Genomic DNA, 9,726 nt, shown 5'->3' with positions numbered 1-9,726 from the left:
CCTGGCCACCCTTTTGCCCCACAAACCTCGAGAATCCGGTTTGCTCTCGTCGTTTACCATCCAAGCACTAACCAGGTTACCACATCTACGCCTCTATGTAAGGAGCGAAACAGGTGGACTTCTCCACAAATCTGGCTGTCGCCTGATGAAGCTAGTTGTAGTTAGTAGCGAAACGTCGTACTCAGATTGTAAATGTTGTGGCTTGGCTCTTCAACACACCGGTGTGCTGTACTCGTAACGAATTGGCCACGTTCTGTTTACGTGACAACCCTTACTCGTTGGCTGTCGGGTGGTGGCGGGTTTCAACGACACATTTATATACTTACGTGATATAACCCCCCAGCAAACTCTATTATGGATGGTATTGGTCTCGAAATCCTCCGACGTGTTAAACTGTTTTGTTTGTTGTTGAGCAAATTGAGTTGCGGTGGGATGTGACTTTGCTTTTTGGCGTTGTGCCGGCTTGTCACAGCCATGGACAACCACGCGGTCCAAGTTCACACCTTCCGCTGGAGCAGTCTTCTTCATTGTTAGAGCAGTCTTCTTTATTTTGTTAGAGCAGTCTTCTTCATTGTTAGAGCAGTCTTCTTCATTGTTAGAGCAGTCTTCTTCATTGTTAGAGCAGTCTTCTTCATTGTTAGAGCAGTCTTCTTCATTGTTAGAGCAGTCTTCTTCATTGTTAGAGAGGTCTTCTTCATTGTTAGAGCAGTCTTCTTCATTGTTAGAGCAGTCTTCTTCATTGTTAGAGCAGTCTTCTTCATTGTTACAGCAGTCTTCTTCATTGTTAGAGCAGTCTTCTTCATTGTTAGAGCAGTCTTCTTCATTGTTAGAGCAGTCTTCTTCATTGTTAGAGCAGTGTTCTTCATTGTTAGAGCAATCTTCGCAATTGTTAGAGCAGTCTTCTTCATTGTTAGAGCAGTCTTCTTCATTGTTAGAGCAGTCTTCTTCACTGTTAGAGCAGTCTTCTTCATTGTTAGAGCAGTCTTCTTCATTGTTAGAGCAGTCTTCTTCATTGTTAGAGCAGTCTTCTTCATTGTTAGAGCAGTCTTCTTCATTGTTAGAGCAGTCTTCTTCATTGTTAGAGCAGTCTTCTTCATTGTTAGAGCAGTCTTCTTCATTGTTAGAGCAGTCTTATTCATTGTTAGAGCAGTCTTCTTCATTGTTAGAGCAGTCTTCTTCATTGTTAGAGCAGTCTTATTCATTATTAGAGCAGCCTTCTTCATTGTTTGAGCAGTCTTCTTCACTGTTAGAGCAGTCTTCTTCATTGTTAGAGCAGTCTTCTTCATTGTTAGAGCAGTCTTCTTCATTGTTAGAGCAGTCTTCTTCATTGTTAGAGCAGTCTTCTTCATTGTTAGAGCAGTGTTCTTCATTGTTAGAGCAGTCTTCTTCATTGTTAGAGCAGTCTTCTTCATTGTTAGAGCAGTCTTCTTCATTGTTAGAGCAGTCTTCTTCATTGTTAGAGCAGTCTTCGTCATTGTTAGAGCAGTCTTCTTCATTGTTAGAGCAGTCTTCTTCATTGTTAGAGCAGTCTTCTTCATTGTTAGAGCAGTCTTCGTCATTGTTAGAGCAGTCTTCTTCATTGTTAGAGCAGTCTTCTTCATTGTTAGAGCAGTCTTCTTCATTGTTAGAGCAGTCTTCTTCATTGTTAGAGCAGTCTTCTTCATTGTTAGAGCAGTCTTCTTCATTGTTAGAGCAGTCTTCTTCATTGTTAGAGCAGTCTTCTTCATTGTTAGAGCAGTCTTCTTCATTGTTAGAGCAGTCTTCTTCATTGTTAGAGCAGTCTTCTTCATTGTTAGAGCAGTGTTCTTCATTGTTAGAGCAGTCTTCTTCAATGTTAGAGCAGTCTTCTTCATTGCTAGAGCAGTCTTCTTCATTGTTAGAGCAGTCTTCTTCATTGTTAGAGCAGCCTTCTTCATTGTTAGAGCAGTCTCCTTCATTGTTAGAGCAGTCTTCTTCATTGTTAGAGCAGTCTTCTTCATTATTAGAGCAGTCTTCTTCATTGTTAGAGCAGTCTTCTTCATTGTTAGAGCAGTCTTCTTCATTGTTAGAGCAGTCTTCTTCATTGTTAGAGCAGTCTTCTTCATTGTTAGAGCAGTCTTCTTCATTGTTAGAGCAGTCTTCTTCATTGTTAGAGCAGTCTTCGTCATTGTTAGAGCAGTCTTCTTCAATGTTAGAGCAGCCTTCTTCATTGTTAGAGCAGTCTTCTTCATTGTTAGAGCAGTCTTCTTCATTGTTAGAGCAGTCTTCGTCATTGTTAGAGCAGTCTTCTTCAATGTTAGAGCAGCCTTCTTCATTGTTAGAGCAGTCTTCTTCATTGTTAGAGCAGTGTTCTTCAATGTTAGAGCAGTCTTCTTCATTGTTAGAGCAGTCTTCTTCATTGTTAGAGCAGTCTTCTTCATTGTTAGAGCAGTCTTCTTAATTGTTAGAGCAGTCTTCGTCATTGTTAGAGCAGTCTTCTTCATTGGTAGAGCAGTCTTCTTCATTGTTAGAGCAGTCTTCTTTATTTTGTTAGAGCAGTCTTCGTCATTGTTAGAGCAGTATTCTTCATTGTTAGAGCAGTCTTCTTCATTGTTAGAGCAGTCTTCTTCATTGTTAGAGCAATCTTCTTCATTGTTAGAGCAGTCTCCTTCATTGTTAGAGCAGTCTTCTTCATTGTTAGAGCAGTCTTCTTCATTGTTAGAGCAGTCTTCTTCATTGTTAGAGCAGTCTTCTTCATTGCTAGAGCAGTCTTCTTCATTGTTAGAGCAGTCTTCTTCATTGTTAGAGCAGTCTTCGTCATTGTTAGAGCAGTCTTCTTCATTGTTAGAGCAGTCTTCTTCATTGTTAGAGCAGTCTTCTTCATTGTTAGAGCAGTCTTCTTCATTGTTAGAGCAGTCTTCTTCATTGTTAGAGCAGTCTTCTTCATTGTTAGAGCAGTCTTCTTCATTGTTAGAGCAGTGTTCTTCATTGTTAGAGCAGTCTTCTTCAATGTTAGAGCAGTCTTCTTCATTGCTAGAGCAGTCTTCTTCATTGTTAGAGCAGTCTTCTTCATTGTTAGAGCAGCCTTCTTCATTGTTAGAGCAGTCTCCTTCATTGTTAGAGCAGTCTTCTTCATTGTTAGAGCAGTCTTCTTCATTGTTAGAGCAGTCTTCTTCATTGTTAGAGCAGTCTTCTTCATTGTTAGAGCAGTCTTCTTCATTGTTAGAGCAGTCTTCTTCATTGTTAGAGCAGTCTTCTTCATTGTTAGAGCAGTCTTCTTCATTGTTAGAGCAGTCTTCTTCATTGTTAGAGCAGTCTTCGTCATTGTTAGAGCAGTCTTCTTCAATGTTAGAGCAGCCTTCTTCATTGTTAGAGCAGTCTTCTTCATTGTTAGAGCAGTCTTCTTCATTGTTAGAGCAGTCTTCGTCATTGTTAGAGCAGTCTTCTTCAATGTTAGAGCAGCCTTCTTCATTGTTAGAGCAGTCTTCTTCATTGTTAGAGCAGTGTTCTTCAATGTTAGAGCAGTCTTCTTCATTGTTAGAGCAGTCTTCTTCATTGTTAGAGCAGTCTTCTTCATTGTTAGAGCAGTCTTCTTAATTGTTAGAGCAGTCTTCGTCATTGTTAGAGCAGTCTTCTTCATTGTTAGAGCAGTCTTCTTCATTGTTAGAGCAGTCTTCTTTATTTTGTTAGAGCAGTCTTCGTCATTGTTAGAGCAGTATTCTTCATTGTTAGAGCAGTCTTCTTCATTGTTAGAGCAGTCTTCTTCATTGTTAGAGCAATCTTCTTCATTGTTAGAGCAGTCTCCTTCATTGTTAGAGCAGTCTTCTTCATTGTTAGAGCAGTCTTCTTCATTGTTAGAGCAGTCTTCTTCATTGTTAGAGCAGTCTCCTTCATTGTTAGAGCAGTCTTCTTCATTGTTAGAGCAGTCTTCTTCATTGTTAGAGCAGTCTTCTTCATTGTTAGAGCAGTCTTCTTCATTGTTAGAGCAGTCTTCTTCATTGTTAGAGCAGTCTTCTTCATTGTTAGAGCAGTCTTCTTCATTGTTAGAGCAGTCTTCTTCATTGTTAGAGCAGTCTTCTTCATTGTTAGAGCAGTCTTCTTCATTGTTAGAGCAGTCTTCTTCATTGTTAGAGCAGTCTTCTTCATTGCTAGAGCAGTCTTCTTCATTGTTAGAGCAGTCTTCTTCATTGTTAGAGCAGTCTTCTTCATTGTTAGAGCAGTCTTCTTTATTTTGTTAGAGCAGTCTTCTTCATTGTTAGAGCAGTCTTCTTCATTGTTAGAGCAGTCTTCTTCATTGTTAGAGCAGTCTTCTTCATTGTTAGAGCAGTCTTCTTCAATGTTAGAGCCACTGGCTGCCCCTTGTGGCCTTTAGTGCGGCCCCTGACGTGCGACCCGACAATACACAACAACAACAACACGTGACAACACCACCCCCCATCATCATCATCATCGTGCTGCTGTCAAACCCCCCCCTCCCCCCCCCCCGATGGTTTCAAATGTGTGGCGGCATTCACACACTGAAGTCTTATCGGTGAAAGGTGCTGCACTGGGGGATCGCAAATGGCATGCCACCTGCTCCACCGCTGTCCCCTCACATGTTTATGTGCGTAGCCGACCGTGCCAATCGGATGCGCGGGGGAAGGAATACAAACTGAACGTAAAAAGTGGTTCCAAAGAAGTGAGTTTCCAATTTCGATTTCAAAGCGCATAGCTCTAGTCGGCTTCCGAATATCGGAAGCAAGGGCGTTCCAGACGGACGCAGAAGCCCATTTGAAAGGCGTGCGAAGCCGTGGCCGTCTTTGTTCGATGGCTGAGCCAAACGCAGCTGCGAGGATCACCCGAGTAGGCGTGATGGACTTCACCCCGACGTTTCAAAACTTTTTTTTTTACATTGAGATATTGACTCAGGAAAACCGCAATTGAGTCGCATCTGCTTATGTGTTCGATTCCCGCTCACGGCCACCAACATCGGTGACATGTTATCCGAACCGGTCCTGGGCCTCTCTGAGGTTGACTCAGCCTCAATTGAGTACCCGGTGGGCTGTGTAAATATCGTCACTCGGGAGACAAAGGCGGTCGGGCGTGTTGCTGGTCACCCACCCCCTCATGTACCGTGCCGTTTTTCATACGTGAGAACTAAAAGCACGTGCGCTAAACGGTTATTTGAGCTATAAGGGGGGTGGGTCGTCTTTATTTGTGTACACACACACACACACATCTGGGTGGATTTATCATTCACGCGTACACACACACACACACGTGGCCCTGCTATGCACAGGCAGGAAACCCGCAGGACTGGCCAGGTGAGCTCTCTCAACACAGTTTCCGACCTCACCAACCGGGACGGACCCGCCTCAAAGCACTGGGGTCTCGGTTCAAATCCAGACTAGGGTGAGAGGTTACGGAGAAGATGGGAAGTTTCCCAGACCGCAGAGTGTCAACACACCCGTTTAGACTCCAGGATGTGGTGCATCTCGGACGTCTGCAGGTGAAGGTGACGTGAGCAGGTGAAGTGGAGAGCAGTCAACTGCGAGGTGAAGCCACGCAGATGGGAGATTTAAATACACGCGGTGCGGGGAGGCATTGCATTCAATGAAGAGCCACAGCCAGGGCCAGGCAGCTCCCTGCGTATAGCACGCAGAGACACTGCACCTGGCGCGCGGAGACCCTGCACGTGGAGCCAGGAGACCCTGCACGTGGAGCCAGGAGACCCTGCACGTGGAGCGCAGAGACCCTGCATTTGGAGCCAGGAGACCCTACACCTGGAGCCATTGAAACCTTGCACATGGAGCCTTCCGAAGCGTAAGTTGCCCCTGGTTTTGGTGATGGCTCCGTGCTAAGTGACGCTTCGATGCCGGGATGAAAATGAATGGGAGAGGAGGGGAGGATGCGTGAAGCTCTGCACTGGGTTTTCATGTTGATTCGGGAAGATTTTATTTCACCCCTTGTAGTCTGGAAGCCACGTGAATGCGCTCTCTATGTCCAGAGACAGCTCAGTAAGAGCCATGGTACCTGAATCTAGTTACTCAGTGCAGAGCAAGTGGAGGTGTTGCTGGGTATGTGTTTACGTATAGAGGGAATTCAATATACTTTCAACGTTAAACACAGGAATCTGTCTTTCATCATAATAAGTACATAATCACCCTTTTGTATCAGTCCACTTCTGGATGAGGTTCTCGCCTTAATGAGCGTTTTTTAAACCATACTTCACCAAAGCTGACCAGTGGCGGTTGGTGAAGACGCACGGAGACAAGCTTAGAGCGCAATGGATCTTCGGCCCATCAAAGCCAAGCAGCCTATAACGCCTGGTGGTCGCCCAGTCAAGGAATATCCAAGCTCGGATTCTGCCTGGATGTATCAGTGCCGATGTCGCAGGGTCTTTAAGGTCCCCCTTGGCAGCCACGCAGACCCACGGGCTCTGGCGATGAATTCCCCAGCGCGGATGAGCTGCGCCCGGGAGGGAGTGAATCCCATGAAGTTGGAAGCAGGCGCGGGCAGTGAAGAGACTCCGGGGAGGGTGAGACTCGGGTGACCACATCCGGAGTTTTGTCGCCACAGCCAGGCGACGCTGGGCTCTCAAGGCGGGCGGGCGGGCGAGGTTCGATGAGATGCAGGGCACCTCAAATCGAGAGGAGCTTCACTCGGGGTTTGGGAGAGGAAGCCACTGGCTGCAAGGGCGGAGGGCACGGCGAGGGGAGTGGAGCTAAGAGGGTTGGGAGAGAGCACGGGGAGTGGGAGTAAAGTGAGAGGAGAAAGGTTAGGAGAGGTGGGAGAGAATGCTATCTTATTGCTGGTTGCTCAATGTGATTTTAAACATTGAGATGTCACATTTCGAGTCACGTGTTCAATTGTGATTTTAAACATTGAGATGTCACATTTCTAGTCACGTGTTCAATTGTGCTCACCAATGTTTTGCTGGGAGATTGTGCTTCTAGTCATATTTTGCTGAGAAAACCACGTGACCAGTAATTGTAAATCGTGTTAAAAGATTTCCGCAGCCTAGATTTGGTCGGTTGGGTAATGTTTCCCTCTGTTTAAACCCGTGCCTGGTTGGTTGCTGCTTGTACAGCTGCTGGTCTTTTGTTAATCCACTGCTGGATGAAGGCCATTTGCAGTCTGTGCGGATTATTGGCGTAACTTGGCCATACATCAAGCACCTGATTACCGTTTTGTTGGTTTTTAAGCTTTAAACATCTATATTTAGATGGTTTCGTTATATTTCGCGGTATTTGTCGTAGATAGATCGTGTATAAGTTTGTATTTTGTCGTAAAAAAAGAAACAAAACACGTTGTTTGTCTTGAAAACAGAAATTTCATGCAAACTTCCAGCAATCAAACGTGCCCCCTGATGGACGTAAATTACTCTTTTTTCAGTTATCAACGTTATTGTTTGAGATTGTGGAAGATTTTACCGCGATTTAGCAAAAATATTAGCTTACAGCTGCAATATACTAAAAATCCTGTACAAATGTATTTATTTGCAAGGAAATGACACTTTTAATGGGTATGGCCATAGAACAACGCCCCCTACTGGTAGACCAGCGCCCCCTACTGGTAGAACAGCACCCCCTAGTGGTCACAACTGGTTTGTGTTAATGCAAAAAATATAAATGTCTTCTCTCTCTTCTTTCCCCTTCCCAGCTGGTGCACGTCTCCGTCTCTGCACCTTGGGCTCCATCTCCTCTCCCCAGCTCCGCCTGCATTTTGTACACAGAGACACACGTTAGCACATACACATACGTTGGTTAGAACATACACACATGTTGGCTAGAACATTGACATACTTTGCACTGCGTGTTTATTCAGCACTCACCTTTGCCAGGGCTCGAACCTCAGTCCTCCAGACTCCAGGGCTGCCTCTCATCCCCGTGAGCCACCGAGTGCTTACACAGATACACGGGACACCGCGTGGTGTAGTGATTGCACTGCGTGCACCTGGCTGGAGAAATACAGGCGGTGACGTCATCACACACTTTGTATATCAGCAAAAGTGTAAAGTGGGATTTGAACCCGGGTCAGCAGCTTCAGAGGCAGTCAAAACATCCCTTACACCACACGGGCTCACAATTGTTTCTCATGTCCAGGTTATTACATCTTCGACATTTTACAAACCTTTTCAGTTGCATATTTAAAAATATGAAAAAAATAAAATTAACGTTTTTTTCTCGTTTGTTGGAATAAAAAAAAATTCGTGAAAAGATGTGAACCCCACGAATTCTAAAACTTAAACCAACAAGCTCGATGATGTCCTCGTATATTTTGTAAAATAACTAAAATATAAGCCGTGATTTGAACCTGGGTTGCCAGCTTCTAGGGGTAGCCATGCTACCCTTTACACTACGAGAACCCTGTGGGAGTTTTCCCTCTTCTGGTTGTTAGATCATTGTCACTTTTATTTAAGCGTATTGTAAAAAAATACAGGATTAAACCATATTCCCACGACAGTTTTTGATCGCTATGGAATCATTGCACTACGACTTCCCAGCTACGCATGCTCGCTGCTTGACCACCAAACGGTTCTGCATGCAGCCAGTCGCCGCTTTGCAGAGTAACACCGCTTACAGACTTCGCACAAACTACCTTCGTTTTTAATGTTCACCTCTGACGGTTCGATCATGCGCCAAAGCTGCCTCCAGGCGGGAGAAGGAGGGAGTCGGCGGGTATAAAAGTGGTGTTGTTGTGTTTGTTATATATGAAACGAACCTATGTGTAGGGAGCCCACTGAGCTCTGTCGCTCTTTTTCAGAGGCGACCTGACCACACACGACAGCTCATCGAAGTGGCTTCTAACACATGTGGGTATAATAATATAAAAAAATCACATGATCTCAACGCACGTTTCTAATTTTGGAGGGCAAAACCGGAGGAACCCAGAAGGCGAAAACAAATCCATGCGGCCACCACGATGGTGCGAACTTGCAAGCCTCATGCGTCTCAGGCGAGGGAGATAATGTCTAACTTCGCCACCGTGACGCCCTCTCGTGTTGCTGGTCACCTACCCCCTCATGTACCGTGCCGTTTTTCATACGTGAGAACTAAAAGCACGTGCGCTAAACGGTTATCTGAGCTATAAGGGGGGTGGGTCGTCTTTATTTGTGTACACACACACACACACATCTGGGTGGATTTATCATTCACGCGTACACACACACACACGTGGCCCTGCCATGCACAGGCAGGAAACCCGCAGGACTGGCCAGGTGAGCTCTCTCAACACAGTTTCCGACCTCACCAACCGGGACGGACCCGCCTCAAAGCACTGGGGTCTCGGTTCAAATCCAGACTAGGGTGAGAGGTTACGGAGAAGATGGGAAGTTTCCCAGACCGCAGAGTGTCAACACACCCGTTTAGACTCCAGGATGTGGTGCATCTCGGACGTCTGCAGGTGAAGGTGACGTGAGCAGGTGAAGTGGAGAGCAGTCAACTGCGAGGTGAAGCCACGGAGATGGGAGATTTAAATACACGCGGTGCGGGGAGGCATTGCATTCAATGAAGAGCCACAGCCAGGGCCAGGCAGCTCCCTGCGTATAGCACGCAGAGACCCTGCATTTGGAGCCAGGAGACCCTACACCTGGAGCCATTGAAACCCTGCACATGGAGCCTTCCGAAGCGTAAGTTGCCCCTGGTTTTGGTGATGGCTCCGTGCTAAGTGACGCTTCGATGCCGGGATGAGAATGAATGGGAGAGGAGGGGAGGAGGCGTGAAGCTCTGCACTGGGTTTTCATGTTGATTCTGTAAGATTTAATTTCACCCCTTGTAGTCTGGAAGC

General features: G+C 45.6%; 1 long non-coding RNA gene across 1 annotated transcript; it reads right to left on the bottom strand.

The window, feature by feature from the left end:
• Positions 1-7,559: 7,559 nt before the first annotated feature.
• On the bottom strand, positions 7,560-9,422 carry LOC142924839 (uncharacterized). Its single transcript, XR_012941941.1, has 2 exons — positions 9,301-9,422; positions 7,560-7,897 (listed from the first exon to the last, which is right to left on the bottom strand). It is a non-coding gene; the product is annotated as an uncharacterized LOC142924839 (long non-coding RNA).
• Between the last annotated feature and the right edge of the window lie 304 nt (positions 9,423-9,726).

The sequence above is a fragment of the Petromyzon marinus genome, chromosome 17 (assembly GCF_048934315.1).
Source record: "Petromyzon marinus isolate PM22_M1 ecotype Great Lakes invasive population chromosome 17, UKy_Petmar_22M1.pri1.0, whole genome shotgun sequence".
In the NCBI taxonomy this organism is placed as follows: Eukaryota; Metazoa; Chordata; class Hyperoartia; order Petromyzontiformes; family Petromyzontidae; genus Petromyzon; species Petromyzon marinus.
Note: the sequence above shows the minus strand (reverse complement) of the source record. Positions and strands in the feature narration are given on the sequence as shown.